Here is a 26865-nt window from a genome sequence, read left to right on the forward strand (position 1 = left end):
CATACCCAGTTTTTACATGTACTCTTTTTTAACGATGGAGAGAGATTTTCAATGAATTCTGGCCCCTCCCTATTAGTAGTTGTTTTTTTTTTCTGCCTGTCTGAGAAAATATATAAATGCAAAATAATGCATTGAATTCAGGAGCATTATCAAAAGGCTGTTTCTTCTGCATCTGCATGTATTTGAAAGATAATGGTACATACATGCAATAAAGATGATTCATTCTGTCCACAGGCAGCACATTGGAGACGTGTGGATTCTGGACCAACTGTAAGTCACCGCCTCTGGCCACCCAGAGTCTCTGTGGCCCACAACTGGGGAACTGCTTCTACTGAATGCATCTGTCTGAACATGTGCATTCAGACCTGTTCAGTGTGGTTCTCAGCAATGCCGTGTGCAGTTAGGTGCTTGATAAAGGGCTTTGGAAAATTATGGCTACTGCCCTAAGCCTTTTAGTCATCTGATTTTAAGGGATTCTTCTGTTCCTCAGACTCAACTTTCCCTTGCTGTGATGCAATCAGATTAATCTATGATTTGGGCCCTTGGCTTTAAGAAACCCCTTCTTTATTTAGGCAAAAAATGTCTACAGTGACTTCCTGGCATGAATATTGGCTACACCAGTTATAGTCAGAATAATAGAACTGGCCCTAAACTAGATTTCGGGTAATGTGATTTGATTGGCCAACTGCCATCGCTAACTAGCGTCATCCTGCCCCATCTCCAGCAAACTCCTAAAACCCCTCAAGCATGTGATCCATCATATCATTTTCTCATTTATGCCAGCGCTGGATAATGGCCTGATCTCTCCAGCCGCATTCAGATTTATTAGAGAAGATGGCATTTACAAAATCATTCCACTGTTCCACTGCAAACACCCTAAACTAGTATGCACTTTCTTATTATAAACCTTCTTTTTAAAAATGGTTTATCATCTGCAATTAAAATCACCTGGAAGACCCAGTAAATGGTTTTCATTTTTTTCTTTGGTGTCTGGTTAATATTTGGCTGGTGGGCCACCTGGGACTCCGGAGAGAACATTAGAGAGAGGCAAGTTTCCACTCATAGAAGGCCAGCCTCGCTAAGGAGGAGAGCTGCCCAGAGGGACACGGTCATCCCTAGAGCCTGGATGACCATCTGCCAGGCATGTTGTTAAGGCTACTCCCATACTGGGTTTAGAAGTTCAGGAGGAAAAAAAAAAATGCGTAACACCAAATACGAGCTTCCCTTTCTTGTGTTTTGCACTCAAATGGGCCATCGAAGACAGAAGTTTAGCATGGCGTCATGTGGGTATAACCCAGAGAAATACTGAGAGTCAGTAATGACTAGGAAAGGGCCTCACTGGCTTTCACTGTAATGTGAGTTCGAACAAATGAAGATGCCGGCACAGGCGACTTCACCACTCAGTGTAGGACAGAAATCTCTGGAGTCCGTTGCCTGGATGCATAGCCTGTTCTCCTAACACGTTTTAGCGGCGCAAGGAAGGCAAGCTGCTTTATGGTCTAGACCTCAGTTTCCCCCTAGGGATAACACCAACCCTGACATCCTAGGGTTGCTGAGACCACAGGAGACGGTGAGCGTGGAGAGCTGAGCTCAGGGAGCGGCAGCTGCCAAGTCTTCCAGAAATGTCGTGAAAGGTCGTAAATGGGCGCCGTAAACCTGCGCACAGGGACGGCATCCCAGCAGGCACCGGGGTGGGGCGGGGCCATTCTTTTGTTTATTCATTCCACTGGCGCCCCTTGGGCGTTTTCTGGTTGAGGAGCACGGTGCTGGGCGCTAGGTACTGGGACAAGTAAAGTGTTCACCTTCTGCAGGAAGCCTGAGGGGACCTAAAAGGACTGGATGCTAGATCTGACTGTACCTGAGATGAAAGAGCAACAGAAACGGAAGTTCCAGCCTCCGCACTGACTTGGGATGACAACTGTCTGACCAAAGACGTGGGTCGTGCACGCCCACCTCCACCCCCACAACTTGGGAGAGGCATCCAGACCGCCGTTTAGGGGCTGGGATGCTGGCTTAGTCACAGTGAGCCTGCTGGAGGAGACCTGGCTGAAGGCCCTCCCGTTTCTGAATTTCTACAACTTGTGACCTTTTAACAGTATCACCAAGTCAAGCAATGCCGCCTTAAAGAATATCTTAAAGTAGACAGTGTTTTTTATTCAGGGAATGCTGTCTTTTCTGGCTTAAGCAGAGAGCATGTAAGCCTGTGGCTCTGCAATAGACCTGTGTAGGAAAGGGACTGGGAAATGGGGGTTGGAGAGAAGATGGTAGCACCAGATAAAAGCTTGTGTGAGCTAGGGAGTCACAGAATGTCTGTGCTGCGCTGGAAGGGACATTGAAGACCTTTTCATCCAGCCTTTATTTCGCAGTTGGAGAAACTGAGGCCAAAGAGCACAGTGAACTGACTGAGGCCGTATGGCACTTTGTAGCAGAGCCCAGGCTAGGTTGGTGATGCTGCCCTCCTGGTCCAGTACACGCGCCCCAATCCCACACTCGCCCCATGCGGTGTTCACACTGATGCACAAATGCACGGTCTGTGCTGCAGCTCCCAGTAGAACCTTTTATTTGTCATAAACACTTCCCTTTCTGTGCCCTCAAGGAACTTTATCATCTGAACCAGGCAAGGGGGAAACAGAGGAGCCCTCTGGTATGGGGTTTGTGGTTTGATCTAATTTTCCAGTGAGTGTAGAAGAGGATGATTTAAAAAAAAAAAAATCACAAGCCAGATGCCTAAATTAAAACACTAAATTTTCTTAGAGTTTATGTGCTCCGAGCAGTGTAAATAAAGATGAGGGCTGGGCCTCTCTTCCCATTAATCAGCCTCAGCCACAGGCTCACTCCCCTGGTTTGTTTAGGTGTTTCAGCCCATCACCCACACCTCTTGGCATTTCTGAGATGCAAGGGGGAGGGTTCCATTTGTCATCCTGATCATCTTCCCCTGGGTTTCTTGGAGTGGCGATCTCAGTGTTGCCTTTTGCATGAAATATGAAGCTCAGGGATGGAACCAGGGCATTTCAATGCAGGCGGGATACACTTGGGAAGGCTGGTTTTCTGCCCTCGTGGCTTCATTTGCATTTATTTTGCTCTCGACCATTTGTAATATAGTGGTGGGTATCCATCAAGTAGCTATTAACTCTTCAGCCAGCTCCTAAGAGGGCTGTTTGAGCTGCCTCTTACAAGTTCAGGGAATGAGATGGCCCATTCCTTTGGTCAGTCACTTGGTGCCATGAGCCACTGTGGATGCTAGAACTTCCCATTTTGTTTCTCTTTAAGTCTCTCAAGAACCCTGCAACACAGCGGCCTTGGTTGTAGGACTACATTCCTTCAACTGGACTCAGATTCCTGAGTTTGACCACCACTGCCAGCATGTCATCTCATTGGGTCACATAACAGATGTTTTCTCATCTACGTCACGGGGCTGATAATAGTTCATACCTTGTAGGGTTTTTAAAAAGATTGAGTTAATATTTGGGAAACCCTGTGTTAAATGCTTGGCGCAGATGTGCTGAGGATTCCATAAATATCAGCTGTGAGTATTTAAAACTCTGGCCCAAAGTCTCCCACGGAAGACCTCTAGTGCTGAAGAGTGACTTCTTTTTAAAGCAACAAAATCATTGAAGGAGGGACTAGTTTAAGTTGGAATCTTGGCTTTTGAAATACAAATCCCACAGTGTATGAAACCTTAATGTCCTCATTTATTTCGTGGTTTGATCTATGAGTTTTCCTGTTTAGCGGTAGCCTGAAGGGACTCCCCGAGTGCCCACTGCTATCTGTGCTCCCCTTACGTACGCCCGACTGGAGTCTTATCTCCGACAGCTCATGCATCATCCTCCCTGGGAGACGAGGCCCCACTGACTCGCTCACGGACCCTCAGTTAAATCCTGGATTTTCTTCTTCTCCATTATTTATAGCTCGCCTGCTGATGTTTCAAGCTCTCATTGTGAAGCAAAGAAAGGCCTTGAGTGCTGAGAGGTGGAGCTGAGTCCAGCACTGGCTTCGGTCTCATTGGACAGTTTTATCTGGGCTGCACGCTCTGGTCTGTAAGGTGTCTAGCCCACGTCCATGGAAACACGCTGGCATATTGCCCCATCGTGTCCTAGCGGCAAGTGAGGATTAGACGCAGGAAGCCCTCGGCCCCTTTCTGCCTCCATCTGCTTGCATGATTGATCACTTTCACATATGGGCCTCAGTTTCCCCATCAGTAAAGTGAGAGGAACAGAGTAGTTGGATCATAACTTCATTCAACATATATTTCTTGGGCTTCTGCTCTGTGGCAGGCCCTGTGCTGGGCTCATGGAGCTCATAGGCTCCTGGGGCACAGGAGGATGATGGTGACAAAGGAGATGATAACGACACTCGCGTTTACTGAGTGCTTAGGAGGACAAGGCACTGTTCCCAAAGCTGTCGGTGTATTTCTGTGTTTAAGCCTCACGTCGAGTATTGTCTTTAGCCCTGTTTTTACAAACGGGGCAGCCGAGGCACAAAGTGGCTAAGGAACCGCTCGCCTGTCCCTGCTTGTGCAGAAGGTAGAGATGGGATTTGAACCGTAAAGCCCATGCTTTTAAGCAGCACCTCATGCTCCTCTCTTGCGTGAAAGCGTGTATTACCGTTCCCCGTGATGAGTGCTATGGTCGGCGTACCCGCAGGCTATGTAAGGGTGTCCACAGGGGGCACTCGGCCCGGGCTGAGGTGAGGGGCTCAGTGGCAGAGGTCAAAGGAGGCTGTGCTTGAGTTGAGTCCCAAAGGACAAGTGGGGCTCCTCTTGGCACGAAGGTGTGAGGGGGTTTCTGGGCAGGGCTCACTGCAGGAGTAAAGATGTGACACGGGGGCGCGTGGCTCGTCGGGGAGCAGCCAGGGTCTGGCTGGGCTCCAGGTCCGGGTGTGATGGGAGAAGCTGTGGGACTTGAGAGAATGAGAGTGATAGTGCAGGAGGAGAGGACAGATTTGGACGGTTCTTATCACCCAAGACAAAGAATCTGGATTTCACCCTACGTACGATGAAAAAGGCATGGAGTCCTTTGTTGTTGTTGCTACTGTGGTAAAATACACAGAACACAGAATTTACCATTACAGCCATTTAAAAGTATACAATTTAACGGTATTAAATACACACACAGCACTGTGCAGCCATCACCGCTGTCTGGTTCCAGAACTTTCTAGTCAACCTCCAGTAGATACCTGGTGCCCGTTAAGCAGGGAGCCCCCCCTCCCCGCTGTAGCTCATGGCTAACGAACACTCACCTGCTTTCTGTCTCTATGGATTTGCGTATTCTGGTCACTTCATATACGTGGAGTCATACCATGCGTGGCCTTCTGTGCTGGCTTCTTTCACTTAGCATCCTGTTTTCAAGCTGCATTCGAGTTGTAGCGCGCGTCAGAATTTCATCCCTTTTCGTGGCTGAGTAATAGTCATTGTCTGGTTAGACCACGTTTTATTTATCTATTCGTCACTTGATGGACATGTGAGTCATTTCTACCTTTTGACTATTGTAAAGAGTGGCATCTAACTATTATTTTGTTTTTAATTTCAGAGTTACTTATTTATTTATTTATTTTTAGTTGAAGCATTGAATTATTGTGTTAGGTTTTGGCCTCAGTTCAGCTCCTCAGATCAATTTGCTGTAACCCTTATTCCGTTAAATATCAGTTTGCCCGTCTGTATAAGGGTAAGGTCTGTGTATATATGCCTGTGCCTATACGGGTATGTGTGCTGTCTCTGAAAGTGTGCCATCTGTTTCTCTCTAAATTATAAGGGTAAGGGAAAAATTAGATAACTTGGAAATTGCTTGAAGCTCCTAAACTTCTATTTAAAATTAAACTGAACGTTTCCTCGGGCGTCAAATGGAGCTGATAAGAGCAGCCACTTCTGAGACTTGCTGAGGTTATTAAATGTGTGCATTTGTGGGAGGCATGGATAGCAGTGCCCAGTATCTCAGAAGCACCCAGCGAACGCCAGTTGTGATCATTACCATCGTTGTTACTGTTGGCGAAGTACCCACTTCGCCCGCCCCATGTTCTCTGAGCAGTGGGAGGCTGGGATAGGCTTCCTGGGTCTCAGCCAGTCCTCGAGGGAGCCCTGCTGGGGAGACTTTGGGCACATGCTACCAAAGGAGACTCGTGAGAGTGTAACTGCAGAAACTTTCCTCTTCTTCCTGCCTGTTCTTTCTGAATACTTACTGAGCCCCTGAGATGGGATGCCACTGTGTCAGGTTGTGGATGTGGGCAGTGGTTTGGACCTGGATCCTTATCTGGGACAGTTAAAATCTAGCAGTGATAGCAGCAAACAGTGACAAGCCCCGGCTGCAGACTGGATGGCCTGGAATTGAGTCCTCGCCTCACTGCTTGCCTACTGTTGTGCCCGGGGCAAGTTATTTAATCTTGGTCTCAGTTTCCCCATCTGTAAAATGGCACAGTACAGTAGAGTCTAGCTTGTTTTGAGGTTTGAATGAGATGGTGAATGCAGGGTCATTTGGTAGTGTCTGGTACCTAATTTTTTTTTAAAAGAGGAGAAAACATGTGCATACATTACATAATACAAGTTGGAAAGGGAATTCCTATTTATTTATTTCTATTTATTTATTTATTCATTTATTTATTTAATTGAGTTATAGTCAGTTTACAATGTTGTGTCAATTTCCAGTGTAGGGCACAATTTTTCAGTCATACATGAATATATGTATATTCATTTTCACATTCTTTTTCACCATGAGCTGCCATAAGATCTTGTGTATATTTCCCTGTGCTATTACAGTACAGGAAAGGGAACTTCTAAGAGAAGTTTTAATGTCCTTTAGAAGTTCAAAGGAGAGAAGATAGCTCTGGCTAAGATGCACTGTGAAAATCTGGTTTGGGACCTTGTGAAGAAGTAACACTCGTTGTGGCTTTTTAGTGCTTCTTGTGTTCCAGGAGTTGTGCTGAGCACCTTTAACTTTCATTAGATTTGACTACATACCTCCCAAGTGGTATCCTTCGTTGGGTGGATTACATTTTTAAACTTTCTCAACAATCCTTTGATTATTGTCAGTGTTTGGATGAGCTAAGGCCTTGCTCAAGGTCACCCAGCATAGATGTGTTGAGAAAAGGAATTTAACTCAGGTTCCGTCTGCCCTTGGAGTCCCCACTAGCAGGTCACTTGGAAGTAAACCTCGGCTCCAGGTGGATAACCCCAGCCACAGGAAGGTGCTTTGGTGTGAGTCAAGTCCCCTTCTGTGAGCAACTTAAGTGGAAAGTAAATTTGCATTCTGTGAGTCCTCAGCACCACAAATTCAAAAGAAGTGGGCCAAGACGTGCGTAGGGTGGCAGGGGCTGGTGGGAACACCATGGGGGGTACGAGGCTTTGGAATCAAACTGTCGTGAGTTCAAGTCCCAGCCTTGCCACTCACTGTGTGTGCCCTTGAGCAAAGTCCATAGTTTCACCACGCCTCAGTTTCAGCATCTTTAAAGTGGAAATAAAGATCGGTAGTTGTGAGGCTCCTAGGAGATGACGTGTATGGAGATCTCCTGGTGGAGCCACGGGCACACACTGAACTTCAGTGGAAGGTCTTCATCGTGGTCGTTAACGTGCCAGTTCAACGGCATGGACGGGTCTTCATGCCCTCTGCTTGTCCTGAACGCCAGGGCCATCCCGGCAGCCTCTATGTGTGGGAACTTCCTTGCTGGCCTGGAGGAGGACCACAGAACAGATGGACAGCTCCACAGGGGACACTTCCCTGGAGCTCTGACCTCCCAGGGGAGCTGCCAAGTGAAAAGACAATTACTAGAGATAGAGACGGAATCCTTTGTGCACTGGTCCACCGGAGACTGGACCAAGGCCACGCAAGTCATTTGTCATCTGCTAATGGGGCTGATCAATGGCTGGAGGGTGGGAAGGGGGTGGCGCTGCCTGCAGCAAGCAGAGCCTCGCCGGGGTCTTCAGGGTGGCTCCGCTGCATTTCACAGATTTCGGGTGCATCTAAATGCAGAAAGTCCATGTGTTCAATCCACATGCCCATTGAAGTAGAGCTCTGACTACACCAATTTCTGTTGTGCCGTCAGCCTTCTCTGGTTCACAAGGCAGTGGAGGATCAGGAACCACTGGGGCGTCTCCACCTCCAGCTACCTCTCGAGACCACACCAACTCCCAAAAGGCCTCTTTGCAGACGGGCCCGGGGAGTCTGCAGACCCTAAGGGGCCTCCCAAAGCCTGTACTTCCTGCTTGGGCAGAGCATGAAGTGTGGGAGCACGGAGTCCAGAAGCTTCTACCCTTGCGCATCGTGGACAGTCAGCACCAACCCGCCCTGGCACCAGAGGGGCAATTTTAGGAGAAGAGAACACGAGTTCATTTTCTCCTTTACCTTGTGAGATTCTTGAGGCCAGATATGCTTCTGGACTTCTTTTGAAACCCAGCGGGCATTTAATAAATTTTGGCTGAACAAAAGTTCTCAAAGTGACCCTACTGAGACTCTGTCTTGGGAGAAGGGGACTGTGTTGATATACTTTAATTGGAAAGTTTGGGTTTGCTTAATGTTAGGCCTCCATGGGACAAAGAAACACAACAGTGATAAATGGTATTATGCTTAGTAAAATAAGGTACCTTGAGATTTCTTGTGCTTTTGTAAAATATTAATTAATACCTGTCAAAATCCCTGCTTCGTCTTTAAGCCTCACCTGAAACGGAATTTGGATCATGCTTTGATCTGTTCACTCTGCTTCATCTTGTAGTGGAGGTGTTTGGAATCCAACAAACCTGGTTCAAATCCTGACTCTTTTACTTAATAGCTTTATGACCCTAGAAAATTTACTTAACTTCTTTGGATGTCAGTTTAAAAAAATTTTTTTTAAATTACCAAACAAAAAAGAGTTTTGAGGATTCAACAAAAGCCCCACGGACCGTGCATGGCCAAACAGCGTGCCTTTGACAGTTAAGGACTCGGTGAAGAAAGCTCATTCATTTGTTCAACAAACATTTGTTAAGTCCTTACCGCGTGCTGCACTTGACCTGGTTCCTGTCTGCAAAGAGTTCATGCTCTTAACTCTGGAGTGGAGTTGGGGCTTTGCGGTAATTAACGCTGTCAAGTGAAGCCTCTCATAGGAATATTACTTTTTGAGGTTGGGTAGTGAGCCAAGAGCAGAGGACCTTCTCCTTCCCTTCAGCTCTCTCCTCCCACCTACCCGCCCTGCTCCCACCAGACATTACCCAAAACTTCACCTGAACAAACAGGAACGTTTAGTTTTTGATGAGGTGATGTCTGGTTTTTTAAATTAAATATCACAGGTAAATTGCTGACTTGTGCCAGAAACCAAAACACACAGGGATCACTACCATTTCTAAGAGAACTGCGTGAGCCCAGTCTGTGTTACCCGGAGGGTGCCCCCCACCCTCAGGGAGTAATCGTGGAAGGAGTTAGCAGCAGCAGTCAGGGTGTGGTGAGAGATCCTTTATTGGGCATTCTTTGCTTTCCCCTCGAGCGTGTTTTCTGCGTGTGTTGAAGCTTCTACACACGGTTCAGAGGGTAATACCATTAATTAGACCAACGAGGTAATGTAATGAAAGATACAAGCCTGTACCCTATACGCGATTTATCCCTGATTAGCAGAGTGGCCCCCTCGCATTTTATACAGCCATACTGTCCAAGGGTGATGCTCCAGTTGTAATTAAAACCGGGGCAAGAAATTTCACTCTTCTCCGCAAGTAGAAAATGAACAGTTTCAAAGCAGAGGAGCAAACTAATCACTTAGAGAAGTCAAAGAGAGATCCCGAAAAAGCCCCAAAGAGGCTTGACTTATAATTAGCAGCTAAAAGATTTCCAGTGATATTTCATCAATCTTTGTTTAACAAAAAGAAAGAAAAAAAAGCTTTAAGATTATTTTGACAAGATGGAGTTTTGACTGAAGTTGGGGGAAGCTAAAAGCGTTACTTTAAAATGTAATTACGTGAAATTTCAATTATCATCCTCCCTTTCAAAAGTCTCTTCACTTCGGCAGGCAATTAGTAGACGTGAAGGAGGGCGGGAGGGTGTACACTGTGATTTCTTCCTGGGGACAGACATGCTCGGTATAATGTGCTGCTTCCAGCAAACTTGGACATGAGAGGCCGTGGGGTGGGGACAGTCATTCAAGGAATCGAGACGTTTTCTCCCCGGCTGTACTGTGTTCCTACCTGCGTGCTTATTGGTTTTATCACCTTTCCAGGGACCTGAGAGATTCTGGGCGATATTTGATAGGTCCTAGATTTAGATCCAGCTGCTTTTCTCCGAGGACAGGCTTCAGCTGGAAGCACTGGCAGAGCCCCTAAGAATTCATTTCTTCCCCATCAGGGAAGACCTGATTGAGCTGAAGAATTAAGGCCCCAGCCAGTTGGATTGAGCCCCCCTGGGAGTGTGCAAGGGCTATTAGAGGCCTTTCAATCCGCCCTGCTCCTCTCCTGTATCTGTACGTGTTCTACTGAATTAATGACTTCGGGCTGTCAATCAAATGGCACCGTTATTTAAATTCATCAGCGTTTAGATTCTGACACATTCCCTAAGTGCTAAGCTAGGACGAAAATGTAAAGCTTCAGCCATTAGCCAGAAAGGCTAGTCACTAGTCATCGTAACAGCTTGCTTTTGTGAAACGATTACCTTTGCACTCCAGCGGAAGCGTCAGCATTTACGTGAATTCTTACAACTGGGGGCTGTGCTGTTTAGTGCTCCTGTTTGGCAGATAAGACGTTGGCGGTCCAGTGCGTCAAGTGACCTGTCCAGGAACACCAGGGTTCCTGAGCCAGAGCCAGCCTTGCTCTCTCCAGGGCTGCCGTCCTGGCCAGGGGTCTTAGCATCGCTCTCCACCATCCCTCCTGCACCAGCACCTCCAGCCTCTTGTCTGCTCTCTCCAAGCTGTAGTCCACGCAGGCCTTCTAAAATGTTAAGTCTCTGTGTGGAAACCCTCTATGTGGCTCTTTGTGGTTCAGGATAAAGTATGGTTCCCGAGGCACAAGGCACAGTAGGGCCCACCCTGTCCCAGTCCCCTTCCCAGCTCTCATTTCTTGCCATTGCCACTTGTCACCAGCGGCCTGCATTCCAGCCATGCCAAGATTCTCGAAGCCTCTCCCAGACTTCTCAAAGCTGTTCATGCTGCTTACAGCCCTCTTCCCTGTTCTTCACTTAAGAAAAACAAAAAACACCTCCTGACCCTGAAGTACCACTTCCAGGGAACCTTCCAAGCTCTGCCAAAGACTGTGTTCCTACTGTGTGCTCCTACTGTGTGCTCCCATAACACTTCTAGTTTCTCATCATGAGTCTCAGTAAATATATATATTGAGCACCTGTTTCGTTCCAGGTGCTGTCAGAGGCCCTGGGGATAAAGCGGTGAACAGGTGGACAAGTAGAGGAAAGAGACATGCGTGTCTATAATATGTCGGGTGATGCTAAGGAAAATAAACAGGCTAAGGAAGACAGGGAGTGAGGGTGGGGAGGGGGCTCAGCTCCGGGGTCAGGGAGGGCCCAAGCAGAGAGCAGGGGGGAAGGCAAGGAGCGAGCCCTGGGGATATGCAGGGGACAAGCATCTAAGCATCTGAGCAGAAGGAAGAGCAGGTGCAAAGGCCTGTGAGGCTGCAGCCACTTGGTGTGTTTGAGGTGTGCAAGGAGGCCGGTGTCGCTGGAGCTCAGCGAGCAGGAGAGGGTCAGTAAGAGATGAGGTCAGAGGGGACGCTGGACCAGAGCAGGCAGGGCTGGTGAGAACGAGGAGCTAGGATCTGGGAAGCCCGAGGCCTGGTGCCATCTGACGGAGGCTCTGAAGGACACAACCCTCACTCCCCTTGTGTTGCTGTTGATAGAATCGGCTCTCTGTCCTGCTGCCCCAGGAGCAGCTCTGTGAGGCAGGGGCCGTGTCTGGTCTGCATCCCTAGGGCTTAGCACATTCTTGCCCCCAGAAGCTACGTAATGAATATGTATGAAGTGGTTCCCAGCCCAGCTTGCTTCCCCTGAGACTCCAGGCCGTTGACAAAGCAGAGGGTAGGGTGTTCACATTCTATGTAGTGTGACCCCCTCCCTCAAAAGAACAAAAGAACAGCCACGCAGGAGGCTCCATACCGGGGCCTGGCCTGCGCTGTTGGGTGCAACGTCCTGGCGCCTTTGGAGTGGGTCGTTCTCAGGGGGCACAAGTGTGTCCTCTGCTCACCAGACCCCGACCCCGGCATGTGGGTTACGTGTAAATGCAGATGCTGCGTCCGATGGCCGACGACTGTGTGGACAGGATAAATATGAAACTTTCTCTCTTCCTCTCTCTCTGGAGCTGTCTGACTTTCTCACCCTCTCGTCTGCTCGTGATCAAACTTGGGGTCTTCTCTGAAGTTATCTTCTCTGCTTGGGGTGGGGCCCCCAGCCCCCACTGCTGTAGAACGTGACAGAGAGCACCTGGTCCGCCGCTCCCCGCTGCCGGGGGGTTGGATCCGGGGACGGCCCTGCATGCCATGTGTGCTGTGCGTATGGATGCTGTGGGTTTGTTTGAAAGGACGACCTTTTGTTGGTGGAGTAATTTTAGTTTTAGTTGGCACCCGAGACAAAGCGGTCTTTCAACCCACCCTCAGCATATAGGCAGCCAGGACTTTTTCAATGAGATTGCAGGAAATTTGCCAAGTCGTTTGGGGCCTGTAAATTAGGCCTTGTTTAAAAATTTAGATAAAGCCCGATGTGAGAGAGAAATGCTTTCATAACATTAAATGTGAATTACGCTGAAAACCCCTTTCAAGTTAAATGGAACGGTTCTCTGGAAGCACGGAGACATGAAATGCTTCAAATGTCAGCAGAGTTTTCATTTATTGTCCCAAGTGAAACGAAGGCATTTTATGTGGTTTAATAGTTCAGATGCACATGGAAATGGAATTCATTTGGAGAATGCACAGCCTGTTTCAGAATCTGTTTTCACAAACCTGCCTGATTTAATTCCATCTCAGCAGTAGCCCTGCAAGGGGTGGGTACCACCGTCCCAGTTGCAGAGACAAGGAGGGCCTTTTCCATCAGCTGCGTTCTCGCCGCCAACATGCCCTGCTTGCATCATTAATCCATAATGACACTGGAAGTATTGTCACATCTTAAATATTCATCTTGAAGACGCCAATCATTGGACAGCCTGGAGGGATCTCATGGAAAACCAAGGCAAGGTGTTGGGGTGGGCTTCTGTTCATTTGTTAGCGTCTGACATTGTAAGAAGCATTTCTTCTTTCTCTGAGAGCCTTTTCCGAACGCCGGTTTGGCCCCCTCACTGCTGCTCTCCACCCCAGCCTCCTTCTCTGTAAGCCGGTTCCTTTGGTGCGTGACTGTGTTGCTTATGATGTGGTCAGTCGCAAGGAACAGAAGTTCCAAGTGAAGTCAGCTGCAATGGTATGGGACTCCCCGGATTGAAAGCCCCAGAGGTCGTGTGCACTTCCAGCCCGATGCTGCAGCCTGGCTCGGGGGGCCCAGCCCCGCTGCACCTTTGCCTCCGCAGTTCTGAGTCCATCATGCATGGTGGTCTTTTCCCTTCCCGTCCCCAGATGGCTGCTCCTGGCCCAGGGCACCCTCCTTCCTTGCTCACACCCAGGGGGGAAGAGCTAACTCTGTCTGATCTTCCAGGAAAAGTCCCAGACTTAGATCGGATTGGATCAATCGAATCATATGCCCCACTCTGATGCAGTCCCCGAAGCAGAGGAGGGGCGGGGGTGAGGAAGGGGCATGTGCTGAATTAGGCTGTTTGCTCAGACCTGAGCCATGCGCTGTGGACCCAGAACTCAAGTAAATACAGTGGCACGCTGGTAAATGTTTAGCAACTGGCTCTCCAAGAAACAAACCAAAAAAAAAAAAAAAAAAAGGTAACAACAAAAAGAAAATGCAGCATTTGATGATTCCTATAAATAGTCCCGCCGTGGATGATTTTAACCACCAAGTGCAACGCGACTGAACACGCAGTCGGGAACAGAAGCACACGTTTGGCTCTCAGGCCAGTACAGCACTGTGACTGATGTTAGCGCTTCCCCTAACATTTGTGGACCACGTAGAGGGCAGGATGGAGCCTCAGCCCAAAAGCTGAGCAAGGGAAAAGATGCGGACGTGGAGCCACTAAAATGAGCCGTGCCTAGGATGCCCCAGGCTGTCTCCCGAGGCTGCGCTCGGGTCTTCACAGTGTAGCTCTGAGCCAACGGCTAGTCGGCGTTTCCCGTCTCTCTGCAACAGTGTGGGCGATGGAGAGAAAATAACTCAGACTTAGAAAGTCCGGGGTCCAGCCGGGGCCCTCAGGGAAGTCCCTAGCCTTTCCCAGTACCCTCAACTGCGCAAAGATTATTGGGATAACCTCTCCCCAAAAGGCCATCGTGAGGATTCAGTGAGATGCCAACCGTGGCCACGCTTTGAAAATCATCAAGTGCTACGTATACACAGTTGACCCTCGAGAGGCTCGGGGGCTGGGGGTGCCGACCCCCCGCACAGTGGAGATCTGAGTATTGCTGTCTCGGCCTCAGGATCACAGGAATTGATAAAAGACCCCCCACCTCCCAGGGGCAGGAAGATGAAACATTGGGATCAAATCAGGACTCAAACCCCAGCTCTTCTGATTCCACATGTCGTGATCGAACAAAAACGTTTCCCTGTACTTAATTTAAAGACCTGCAAAGTCAAAATACAGGTGCTATATATATATATATATATATATATATATATATATATTTGTTTTTTTCTTTTTTTTTTAATTTACAGATAAGTAAATCTAAGTGTTCAGACCTGTGTTGCTCAAGGGTCAGTTGTATAAGTATAAGGTGTGTTCATTCGTCCTCTCACGTGTATTCCGCACCCCACGTGGACCACAGTTCAACACCAGTGTCGTCCAGCAGATGAACCATGAACTCTGAGGTCAGACGGGCCTGGGTTCAGATTCCAGCACTGCAGTTTATGAGCTGTGTGACCACAGGGAAGACACTCAACCTCTCTGAAACTTTGTTTCCTCATCAATAAGAAGAAGGATAATAACGTGCCTTACCTGGAAGGGCTGCTGTCGGAAATGAATAAGGTAAAGCATATAAGGGCACAATAAATATAAAAGTCATCATTTTTATAACAATTTCATTAGTAGTGCACACTCATTACCCCCCACCCCAAATCCATTGCTTTTCTGCCCAAAATGCCCCTGATTTTGGTTGGGGGATCCATCTTTCCCTGCCTGACTTTTAGGCTCTGGAGTTTGTGGAATATCCCCTGCTCTCCCTCAACCTCCCTATTCCATATCCTTCTGTTTAAGCCAAATAATATAGTTACATCCCCTGATGGCCGATATTAGTTTAGAGGTTTAGTCAGAATGAATCAGAAAGCTTCTGTGGAAGCTATTGGGAGGTGAGGGAGGTGACCCTCTCTGCACTGGAACCTGGAAGACTAAAAGGGTGGAGCTCCTGCATCCATCTTGCCACCATGAGGTTAGAGCCGAGTGGTATGTGAGCCAAGAGATGGCAGGAGCTAGTGTAGTTTGAGCCTGGATCAGGTCCCTCATCCTTGGATATTTCATCTGCAGACACCGATATATTCCATTTATTTTTAAGTTAGTTGGGCTGGGAATCTTCTACATTTGCAACTAAAAGAATCCTGCCTGATACACTGCACCTGGGGAAACTGAGCCTCAGAAAGGTCAAGTAGGCAGCACTACTGCCGAGTAGGGAAGCAGAGATGCAGGCCAAGCCCTCTGGCTCCAGATCCCGCTTCTTCCCTCCCCACAGGGCGTTTCTCCAGCTGGCGACTCTGGCGTGCACGGTGGAGACGTGTGACTCCAGATTGTGCACATCACAACTTCTCACATGGCGCTGTGTACTTGAGAGGGAGCTCGAGCCCATGAGCCTGCGTCCTTGGGCTGGCTGGCTGTTCCCCAGAAGATTCCCAGGCGGTGGGTCCCCTGTGTTGCCGAGGAAGCTTGTGGATCAAATGCACCTTTGTGGGTTGTGTGTCTGAAGCTGTCTGCCATTTTTATAAAGGAAGAGAGAAGTGAGGAGAGAGACCTGGGGGTTAGCTCTCTGAATATCACACCACAAATTCTAGCAAGTGTGCCCAGGTTTTTAATAAGTGTTATTTTGATTGGATTCAGAAGTTTGGAGGTGACAGAGTGACACATTTTCACAGTTCCCTGTCAAACCAAAGCATGAGTGCCAAACTGTTAAGTTGAAAAAAGGCAGGAAAGGGAGCAGCTTTGTGAAGCGCCCCTGTCACAGTTTCAGGTTTCTCCAGGGCTTTGCCCTGGTTCTCATTTCCTGCATCATCACTTACAGGCGCTCCTCCGTTAATGTCGCCAGTGCTGTCTGGGGTGGGGCGGGGGCGGTGTCTCAGGAGAACCTTCACAATAGTGCGATCAGTTAAAACCTGTTTTGAATGCATGGGGGCGGGGACACTTGTTTTTATTTTAAAGCAAACTTTTATTGCTTTTTAAGGGAATTAGATGTGAATCTTTTTGTAAATAGAAGGATCCTTTTATCAGGGAAAGACTTACCCTGGTATGTACATTGGAAAATGCTTCCACAGTAAAAGCTAGATTAGCAACATGCAAATAATGAGGAATTGTCTGTGTTGAAAAGAGTAAGTGAACTGAAGATTTACGCCATTCCAAAATGTTCTGAGAAAGTCGAGCAGTGGGAGAATCCTTCCTTTTGGGTGGTCTTTTTCTTTCTTTTTTTTTTTTTTAAGTTTGCTCATCTCAGTTCTGCCCAATTTCCTGCCCCTCACCGCCCCCACCCCGAAGCCAGAGGTAATAATCTCTTCCCATCCAAGTGAACTTGCATTGTTCTCAGCTAGGACTGAGCAAACGAAGCCAAGGCTCCAGGTGTCATCCCTGCAGAGGCGCCCTTGTCTGCCTTCACCCCACGGGCATCACCTGCACCCCTGACCTCGACCCCCTGTGCTGGCGCTCTTTCAGAGCGGATCCAGGTGTGGGCTGTGGTCGGAGCTGAGCAAACGTATCACCACACTGGGCAGAGAGTGACTCAAGATACTCCTTCTTTATAAAGATGGTCCCCTCTTTGAAAGGGAGGATGAGGTGCATGTCAAATGATCAAATCTTCTGGTTATGATGCACTATGGTAGGCAGAATCCTGGTTCCCCCCGAAACATCCTTGTCTTAGTTCTCGAAACCTTAGGTGGCAGAAGGGCTTCTACAGATGTGAGCTGGGGAGAGTCTCCTGGAGTGTCTGAGTGAGCCCAAAGTCATCACAGGAATTCTTACAAGGGAGGCAAGAGGATCAGGGTCAGAAGGAGATGTGATGATGGAGACAGATCAGAGAAACATCATTGCCGGAAGGGGGCCGGAGCCAAGGAACACAGGTGGCATCTAAAACTAGAAAATTCAAGGAAACGGATTCCCCTCTGGAGCGTCCAGAAGGAACACAGCTCTGCAGACACCTTGATTTTAGCCCCATAAGACCCGTTTGCAGACTTCTGACCCCTGGAGCTATAAGGTAATACATTTGCGTTCTTTTAAGCCACTAAGTCTGTGGTAATTTGTTATAGCAGCTGCAGGAGACTGATACTGTCATTCTCTGTATAAAGCATTAGAATGAGGCCCAGCCCTCCACTTTCAGACTCACAGAACGTGACTCCTTCTTCCTTTGGTGATTCAGAAGATACTTTAGGTTCCTCCTGTGCCTTGGGGACTGTGATGATGAAAATAAGTTCCCATGATATCCATGCTGGTTAAGAGAGAGCTCGAACTGACAGATGTGAAACCCGTCTGCTTTTACTACACTGTTTGTAAGAAACCAAAAGAAAACGATCATTTGGAGTAGAGAGAAAAATGCCTCAATTGCTTACCCCAGAACCCGACAGAATTGTGCGCCGTTCTGTTCTAATTTCCACGTCATCCTGCCTACCTTTCTGGCTCTTTGAGGCTCCCCATAGGGGTCCAGTGCTGTGGGACTGGGGTTCACGTTAAATATGGGGTTTGAGGAGAGGGACCCATTCTTTTCCCTCGCTCTGCATGCCTCCTTCCTATTAACGTCACGCGGAGTTATGTGTGTGTATCTAGAAGGTGGTGGGTCCCATTTATTGTAATACAACCGGTGCACAAAATCCCGCACTGACACCACTGACACGCTTGAACCGTTCCTTCAGAGGGAAGCCTCTTGCGGGTGGTAGGTATCAGATGACTCCCAGATCCATTTTTTAATCAAGCCTGGCTGCCAGGAGATGAAAGATCACGAAGGATTTTTTTCTCTTTTGTCTTTCCAAATTTCCATTTCATAGCCATACACAGAGAATCTGTCTTCAAAAATGGATTCTGTGTTAGCAGGAGGGTGGATACGTAGTTGCTGTGAAGCCTGCAGCACCGTAAATGAGGCATCTCATCTCTTCCCATCCCTGGTCACTCCACAGCATAACAGTTTGAAGGCCAGGACCTGGCTCTCTCCATCTGCGGGACGGGGAGCTCTCACCTGCCTGCCTGAGTCTGGGGCTGTGGGTCTGGACAGCTCAGCCTCCTTCCCCCACCCTTCAGTCACATCCTGTTTGAGTGTGTAGCCCGGGACAGGCTGGCTTTGTTAGTGAGCTTGCCTTTTCGAAGGGATGGCAGGCAGGGGCAGGCGGGGCTTTCTGGCGAGCTAACTGCCGGCCTTGGAGGCGGGCCCTCAGGGTCACAGACGCCTGACCAGGAAAGACGGTTCTCAGGGCTGGAGTGTGCAGGATGCTTCCAGTCCACTTTTCCTCCCCTGCAGTCAGCTAACACCTCGTCCTCAGCACCAGTCCACTCGAGGGATGGGGTAGGTTTGAAAGTTCACCCTTGCTTATTGTATGCACGTTTAAAAAAAAAAAAAACAATTAGGAGGCAGGTGGCTCAGAAATGGGGCTGAGGAGTCCAGCTGCTTAGAGTCGAGCTTGGCGTTGTCTTGTAATAGCCGAGAGAACTTGGACAAGTCCACTGACCTGCGAATGTCCGTTTCCCCATCTGTAAAATGGGAGCATGAGAATGGTACCTATTCCACAGGTGTGACAGGGAAGGGATATAATGAATGTCAAGTCATTTGTGTTGGCTAATGCTAGTGTTCAGAAATAGTAGGGTTTTTTTGTTGTTAACTGGGTGAGGGGAGGGAATGGATTCCTCGAGCACACAGTTCTGCAATTCAGAAATCCTCTCCGTGGTGTCCTAGCCCTGGGGCTTTGGGCCAGTCCCGGGGTGCTCTGTCTGGGGTTCCCTGGCACGTGCCCGGCAAGGGCCTGGGTCAGTGTGTGCCCCCAGCCGGCCCTAAGTCGGGGCTTCCCTCGGCTGCGGTGACGACCGGCTGCGCCTCTGCTGGGACTGTTGTGGGGGATGCGGTGTCTCTTAGCCCCTGTCCCTTTGCCGTCTTCTCCAAGGGGACAGTGGGGATGCAGCTCCACTGCACTTACGGGGCTGCATGCGTCAGGTCTAGCGGTGCACGTGTGGTAGCCGACGTGAAATACAGGAGCAGCTCGTTGGGTTGCGTTTCTCTTTCTTGCGCTTCATGGATATGGCGCTTCTCACACACAGCAGGTTTCTGGCAGCCCTGCGTTGAGCAAGTCTATCGGCACCATTGTCCCAACAGCATTCGCTCACTTTGTGTCTCTGTCACATTTTGGTAACTCTCACCGTATCTCAAACCTTCCACCGGCACAAAGATTACAACTCGCTGAAGGCTCAGATGATAGCACTTTTTAGCAATGAAAGCATTTTTTAATTAAGGTATGTACATTTTGTTTAGACATAATGCTGTCGCACACTGACTAGACTACAGCAGAGTGTAAACCGGGCTTTTACCTGCGCTGGGAAACCGGAAGATCCGTGCGACTCACTTTACTGTGATACTCACTTTGCTGCAGTGGTCTGGGACCGGACCCGCCGTGTCTCCAAGGTCTGCCTGTAACTGGACCAGCAGGTCTCGACCGGAGCAGTCTGGCAGTGTCTGGAGACGTATGTGGATGTTGCAACCAGAGGGAGATGCTGCTGGTATCCCGGGGTAGGGGCCAGGGCTGCTACTAAAAACCCTACGATGCACAGCACAGCCTCCCACACAGTGGGATCGTCAACAGTGCCAAGGTTAAGGGACCCTGAGTTAGACGATGTCACTGGTGACGTATTGGTCTTCAATACGTTGATTTGTTCTATTTTACTGATGGTGTCTGTTTACATTCCGGTTGGATGGTGTATGGAAAATCACGGTTGTCGAGTGAAGTAAGGAGTGAAAATAGACTCTCCTCCCCTACAGCAACTGTTTCTACCGAGAGAGGAAGGATTGTGGAGAGAGTGGAAGGGACGGTGTTAGTGGGACTCTGACAGGCGACCAGATGCCAGGATTCTGATTCTGTCTCTGAAGCTTCTTAGATACGGTGACTTTGGGTGAGACCCCTCGCCTCTCTGGCCTTCAGGTTTCTCTTCTGTCCAGTGAAGGGGTGGGATGAGCTGTAAGTTACCATTCTGCCCTCAAATTCCTAATTATAATTTTAACATCAAACCCAATGGTCACCTTTTCCAGCAGGTCCAGTGGGAAATAACTTGGGTGGTGGTGACAATGATGGCTCAGAGAGGGTAGAATAGCCCCATGTCCTATCCATGCCTTGAGCCATGTGGATTGGAGGCTCTTGTGTTTGTTAGGGGATTCTGACTGTCCAGTGTCCCCCAGAACCCTTATAACCATGACGGTAACAACAGCCGCTGGCACTGAGCACCCACTGAGCACCAGTAGCCTTTGAAGAGTTTCCAGTACAAAAGTTGATGTACTCATCGGTCCCACAAGGGCGGGGCCACCCTTTGACCCGCCTCACGGACAGGGAAACAGGCCGGAGAAGGCATTTCCCCCTGTTGATAACCGGCAGCAAGGGAGCGGGCAGGTTGCTGTCTTGTCTGCGAGGAGGGGCGGGATGCTCACCCCAGTTCCAGGGAGCAGATCCTCCCCCCCGCGAGCCTGAGCCTGAGCCCGAGTCTGAGCCCACGCTCGCCGCCCATCTTGAACAGGGAGCACCTGAGCGATTTCGTGGTCGGATGAAGCGTACCTGGGAGATGCCACCCTCCTTGGGAGGGGAGAGAGAAGACCGAGGAAATGCGCAGAGGAAACAGTGGAAGTTGTATCGCCCCCCGCCCCGCCCCGATGCAAGCGAATCGTGTTGGGGCGGAAATCCGACCTGAAGTTCAGACATTTCACAGAAAGACGAAACCCTGAGAGCTGTGATTTCAAAGGAAACCTCAGAGAGGCTGCATGTCCTTGCCAAGGAATGTGAGCCGGCACTTCACGCCCGGCTGCCCGGAGAGCCTGGGGCCCTTCCCACCTTCCTCATTCCTCTGTGAGCGGACTGTGTGTTCCCTCTGTGCATCTGTGTGCTGGGATTTCCCCTGTGCCCTGGCCGTGTGATGGGAGGTGTGCAGTGAAAACGGTAGAGCTCATCAGAAAGGGTAAGAAGTGATGTAAATGGCCTGGGCAGAGTCACCATCGACATATTATACTCAAAGGAATGCAGTAAAGGGAGCTTCCACATATACTGCGTGCCTAGTGCATGCCAGGCCCTGGGCTGAGTTCTTTGCTTGCACTGACTCATTTCAGTGGCTGCAGCGGTCCCAGTGGGCAGGTGGAATTGCTTCCACAGATGAGGAAGACTGAGGCTCAGAAATGTCACAGGACTTGCCAAGGTCGTATGGTGGAAATTGGTGGAGATGCAGGTTAACTCGCCCCCCAGATATCTCTTACAACTCGGGTTCTTGGGGCTGACTCTCTGCAGTCACCCGGGGGCTTTTATAAATGATGACACCTGTTACACTTCCCAAGGATTCTGGCTCATTGAGTCCTGAGTGGGGCCTGGACGTGTCTCTTACTATTTTTTTTTAATTCTTCAGGTGACTGGGGAGCCAGGGTTAAGAACCACTGTCATGTGTAAGTGTGTGTGTCTGTATGTACAACTGTGTGTCTAATATTAGTTTCTAAGGGCTGCTGTAACAAAGTACTATAAACTATGTGGCTTTAAATAACAGAAGTGAAACTAGAAGTCCAAAATCGACGTGTCAGCAGGGTTGGTTCCTTCTGGAAGATCTGAGGGAGAATCCATGCCCCTCTCTTAGCTTCCGGTGGTTGCCAGCAATCCTTGGAGTTCCTTGGCTTGCAGACCCATCACTCAGATCTCTGCCTCTGTCTTCACTTGGCGTCCCCTCTGTGTCTTTCCATGTCCATTCTTCTTATGAGGACACCAATCATCAGATTTAGGGTCCACCCTAATCCAGTATGACCTCATCTAAACTAATTATATCAGCAAAGATACTATTTCCAAATAAAGTTGCATAAATTTGGGGGAGAACAGCGTTCAGTCCACAACGTATGGGTCTATAAATAATTGGCATTGCTTTAAGACATGGCTGTCCTGTTGAGACCTGGTAGGGTGAGCCCCTGCCCCAGTGGAAAACCATTGCGTGTGTTTGTGGAGGGAGAGGCAGTGGGGGGGAGGGGGCCTGTCCCCAAGGATGAGGTTGACTATGCCTCTTGAACGGGTCTCGTGTCCTACTTCTGTCCCCGTGGCCACTCACCCAGGAGACCACCACCTTCTGTCACCTGCATAAAAATTGCCTCCTGCCTTCCATCCTGTGCAAGCCCCCACCCCACTGCACTCCACCAGTTCATCTTCAAGCATCTTCTAAATGACAAATCTAAACTTGCTACTTCTCGGCTCAGGGCCCTTCGCTGGACCCCCTTGTCCTCCTAGGAGCCTCCTCAATTTCTCTCTCCAGCATCACCTTAGTCCTACTCCCCATCCGGAAGTTGCTTCTGTCCCTGAAACCCATCTCTCATGCTCTTTCTTCAGGCTCATAGCCTTTGTGTGGTCCCTCTGCCTGGGAGGCGGGACAATCACCACCCCAAGCCCGGGGACCCCAAAGGCTGATGCACTCAGTCAGGGCTCTGGTCCCCCGGGGGGTCCCGCAGGCAGAACAGAGTGAGAGGAGAAGGCCTCCTATGTGGGCCTCTCTCCGAAGCCCGGAGTAGGACAAAGGAGCCAGTAAATATCCCCAGTGAGACTCCTCCGGCCACTCTCTAAGCTGGAAATGAAATGACCAGCTGTAAAAACACGGCGCATAATACAAACCCGCTTAATGGTTTTCTGAAACGTTAAAAATTAATGTTGAACACCAACACTTTTAGTGGCCAGATGTCCCCCGTGGAGCTCAGTGTCTGGAAATTGTCCTCGTAGGGGACACCGGGGACCGTGGCTGGAGGCCGGTTTGGGCGGTTGTAAATGCCCTGTACAGCAGAGGCCATTTGTGGGTGAGCCAGACCTCGCAGGCTCGGGCAAAAGGCTGAGTTGGCTTCTCTCTTCGTCCGTCCCTGATCTCTGCTCTCTCTAGCTGTTTGTAAATTTCAGAGGCTTTTTATAACCCTGGCTGGTTTCTCCTCTCCTAATTCCGTATGCAAGGCGGAGAGTAGGCCTATAGATGAACTGGAGTCAGCCGATCCGTCTGCTGTGGCCACTGGACACTCAGACCCATCTCCTCTGATTTTTTTTTTAGCCGTCCAGGCAAGGAGTGAGGCTCACGTTCCCAGCGGCTGCCTGCAGGGCTGTCCATTGTCATTGATCAGCCGTGAATCATTCTGGCCTCCAGAATCTGTAATTCCCTGCTCCCACTTCCCCATCCCTGTGCGGGCAGGGAGACACAGTGGTGTGCAGCAGTGGTGGCCAGGGACTTCTCTGTGTAGCGTGTGTCGTTGCCAAGCACCCCAGGTCGCAGGGGAGAGGGAGGACCCACTGGCACGGCCTGGAATCTGGAAAGCCACAAAGGTTGCTGGAGAAATGCTCTCGGTTTGTTGGGCCTGAAACAGCAATATTTTTTAAAACCCAATCTGCTGCTCAGCTAAGTTTAAAAACACCCCCTTTATATTTTAGATAATAAAGCTCAAAATTATTCACTATATTAAATGCTGCTTAATAAAATTATGGTCTAATGAGCTGCCTAATGCGTGTTTGCCAGGTTTCAACTGTCTGGGACCTGCTGAGATTCGCTCTGATGGTGTTGATTCAGTTGCAGGTGAAATACGCCTCTGTTCTGTTGCCACGGGGGAGGCAACAGCTTGGCATTTTCATCCCTCCGTTGAAGGCCTCCTAAATGCGAAGGGCAGAGGGTATAGAGCACTCTGTAGTACTAGGGAAGTCTCTAATTGTAGCCATCTGCAGGGGCAGACATTGGAGAGGCTTGCTATACTTGGTTCCTAGGCTGGGTTAACAGTGTTACCTCCCTAGGTAATTAATAACTTCTTGTCTTAATACTTTTCAGAAGTATCCATCCAGGGCTTTGCAGATTCCTTGGCAAGAACTCTTAGAAACTGCAGTTTGGTAGGGGTCCAACCCTTTCATTGCAAAGCTCAGGCCAAACAGAAAGTTTGCAACCTGTGCTATGACCTGGCAGTCAGACTGCCCCTGGGCCTTTGCACATGCTGTTTGCTCTGCCTGGATAGCTCTTTACCCTCACTCTCTGTATCCTCACCTCCTTTGCCATGTCAACTCCTCTTGCTTCAGTTCTCAGATTTAATGCCTCTTTGTTTGGAAAGGCTTACTAAGCTCCCAGGCCCCTGCTCTGAGTCTCTGTGCTTTGGCCAGCATGTACATTTCCATCCATTTCTTGGCTTTGCTCTTTTTTGTTTCTTTTTTTTTTCTTTTTCAAAGCTGGCTGTATTCTTAGGCAGGCTCTCTCTTTAGGGGCAAAATAGCCATGGGTAACTGAATTCATATCCCCAGATGAACCACCGGGCCTCATTCCCAACAGTTCCAGCTAAAGTCCTGGGTCATTTGTCTATGACTGAAGCAGTTCCACTGTGAATCTGATTGGCTAGGCCTGGTCGTCAAGTTAAGAAATAGACTCAGTCCCTCTCAAACCAGGTGATTTTTATCCAGATGATAAACTGTGGTGGCTAATACCAGAACTGAGAATAACACTTAGATTATGAATACCAAAATAAGGAGATACACCAGACAGGCAAAAAACTCCGCCAGCCAGCTTATCTCCCAGAGGTCCACTGGACACCGAGGTGAGTTACACGGGATACCCCTGTATCCTTCTGCATCAGATCTGTCTAGATTTGGCCACGGATGATAGAAGATCCTAAATGACAGTAGCCTAAGTGGAAAAAAGACGTTCGTAATTTTTTTCACGTAAAAAACAGAAGTGGGCGATGCAAGACTGGTGTGAGGGCTCAGCTCCACAAAGTCCTCGACATGCGTTTTCTTTCAGCTCTCCACTGTGCCATCCCTGGGTGTGACTCGCAACCTAAAAGGCCAGGGTGGCACTCCAGCTGTCACAGCCACACTCCGAGAAGCAAGACGGAAGACCCTGGAAGGAGGAGCAGAGCGACCATGCAGCTGACGTTTAAGGAGGGCTTCAGGAACACATTCTGTCGGCCGGAACTTGGTGACATGGCCACCCTAAGCTACAGGAAAAGTTAGGTGTGCCCATGAGCCACTTAAAAGTTCTGTTGCACTTGGATGTGACACTAAAAGCACAGTCCATGAAAGACAAAATCGATCAATTAGGCTGTATCAAAAATCACAGTCTTTTCCTCCACAGGAGACACTGGGAAGAGAAGGAAGCAACGAGAGAAGATCGTTGGTGTCACATATCTGACAAAGCAGTGGCACCCGGAATATGCAATGAATTCTCAAGACTCGACAGTAAGGAAACAAACAATCCAATTTTTTAAGTGGGAGAAAGACTAAAACAGACACTTCACCTAAAAGGATATATGGATGGGAAATTAGCCCCTGAAAAGATGTCCAGCATCACCGCCTATTAGGGAAATGCAAGTCAATATCGCAGTGAGAAACCACTGCACGCCTGTCAGAACGGCTGCAGTTTAAAAGATGGACAACACCAAATGCTGACAGGGGTGCAGAGCAACTGGCACTCTTAAGAGAATGTCAAACGGTGCAGCCACCCTGGAAAACGGTTTGGCAGCTTCCTAGAAAGTTAAAAAAAAATCTACCGTATAACGCAACAGTCTGACTCCTGGATATTTATCCCAGAGGAATAAAGACTTATGTTCACATGAAAACCTGTGCATAAACGTTTATGGCAGCTCTATTCATAAGGGCCCGAAACTGGAAATGACCCAAATATCCTTCGACAGACGGATGGATGAACAGACTGTGGTACATTCATACGGTGCAAACCTGTTCAGTAATAAAAAGGATTGAATTATTGATTCATGAAATAATCTGGAGGAATCTCCCAGGCGTGATGGTGAGTGAGAGAAACAGTCCCGAAAGATCCCACACTATATGGTGTCGTTTACATGACATTCTCCAGAAGACATGAGCGTAGATCCGTGGTTGCCAAGGGTGAAGGGTTGGGGGAAGGTGTGACTACAGGGGACGGTACCGGGGAATTTGGGGGGTGGTGATAGAGTTGTTTTGTGTGCTGATTGAGGTGCTGGTTACACAAATCTATGCATGTTTTAAAATTCTTAGAATTGTACATCTCACAAAATTCAGTTTTATTGTAAAGTGTTATTCCTATGGTAAAAAGGAGGCATGGATATTGGGGGGCGGGAGTAGCAATCTGACCACCCACACCTCACTTTCCAGCACATTCTCTTTGTTGCGCTCTCAGACCTCGGAGCTGTCGACATTGGGGGCCAGATCATTCTTTGTTCAGGGGGGCTGACCTGTACATTGTAGGATGTTTGCAGATCCCTACCCACTACCCTCTAGATACCAGGAGCGTCCCCCATCGCTAGTTGTGACAACTAAGCATGTCTCCAGACCCTGTTAAATGTCCGTGGGGAACGCAGTTGCCTCTGGTTGAGAACTGAGTGTGTTTCAGTTACTTACAACTAAGTAACCTTCAGCTGATTTGATTGTTTCCTTTCTCAGAGACCCTGTTGTTTTTCCCTCTGTCTCCATCGCCTCTTTTGTGACAGCCGCCCAAGAACTCACAAGGTGT

At 48.9% G+C, this 26865-nt stretch overlaps 1 protein-coding gene and 1 long non-coding RNA gene across 4 annotated transcripts in view; both read left to right on the top strand.

The window, feature by feature from the left end:
• KAZN (kazrin, periplakin interacting protein) overlaps nt 1-26865 on the top strand; it is a 992786-nt gene that overhangs the window by 599836 nt on the left and 366085 nt on the right. The window lies entirely within an intron of this gene.
• LOC116668258 lies at nt 14698-25330 on the top strand. The gene is made up of 3 exons (XR_004325352.1): nt 14698-14709; nt 20537-20542; nt 24925-25330. It is a non-coding gene; the product is annotated as an uncharacterized LOC116668258 (long non-coding RNA).

This window comes from Camelus ferus, chromosome 13 (genome assembly GCF_009834535.1).
Source record: "Camelus ferus isolate YT-003-E chromosome 13, BCGSAC_Cfer_1.0, whole genome shotgun sequence".
NCBI lineage: Eukaryota > Metazoa > Chordata > Mammalia > Artiodactyla > Camelidae > Camelus > Camelus ferus.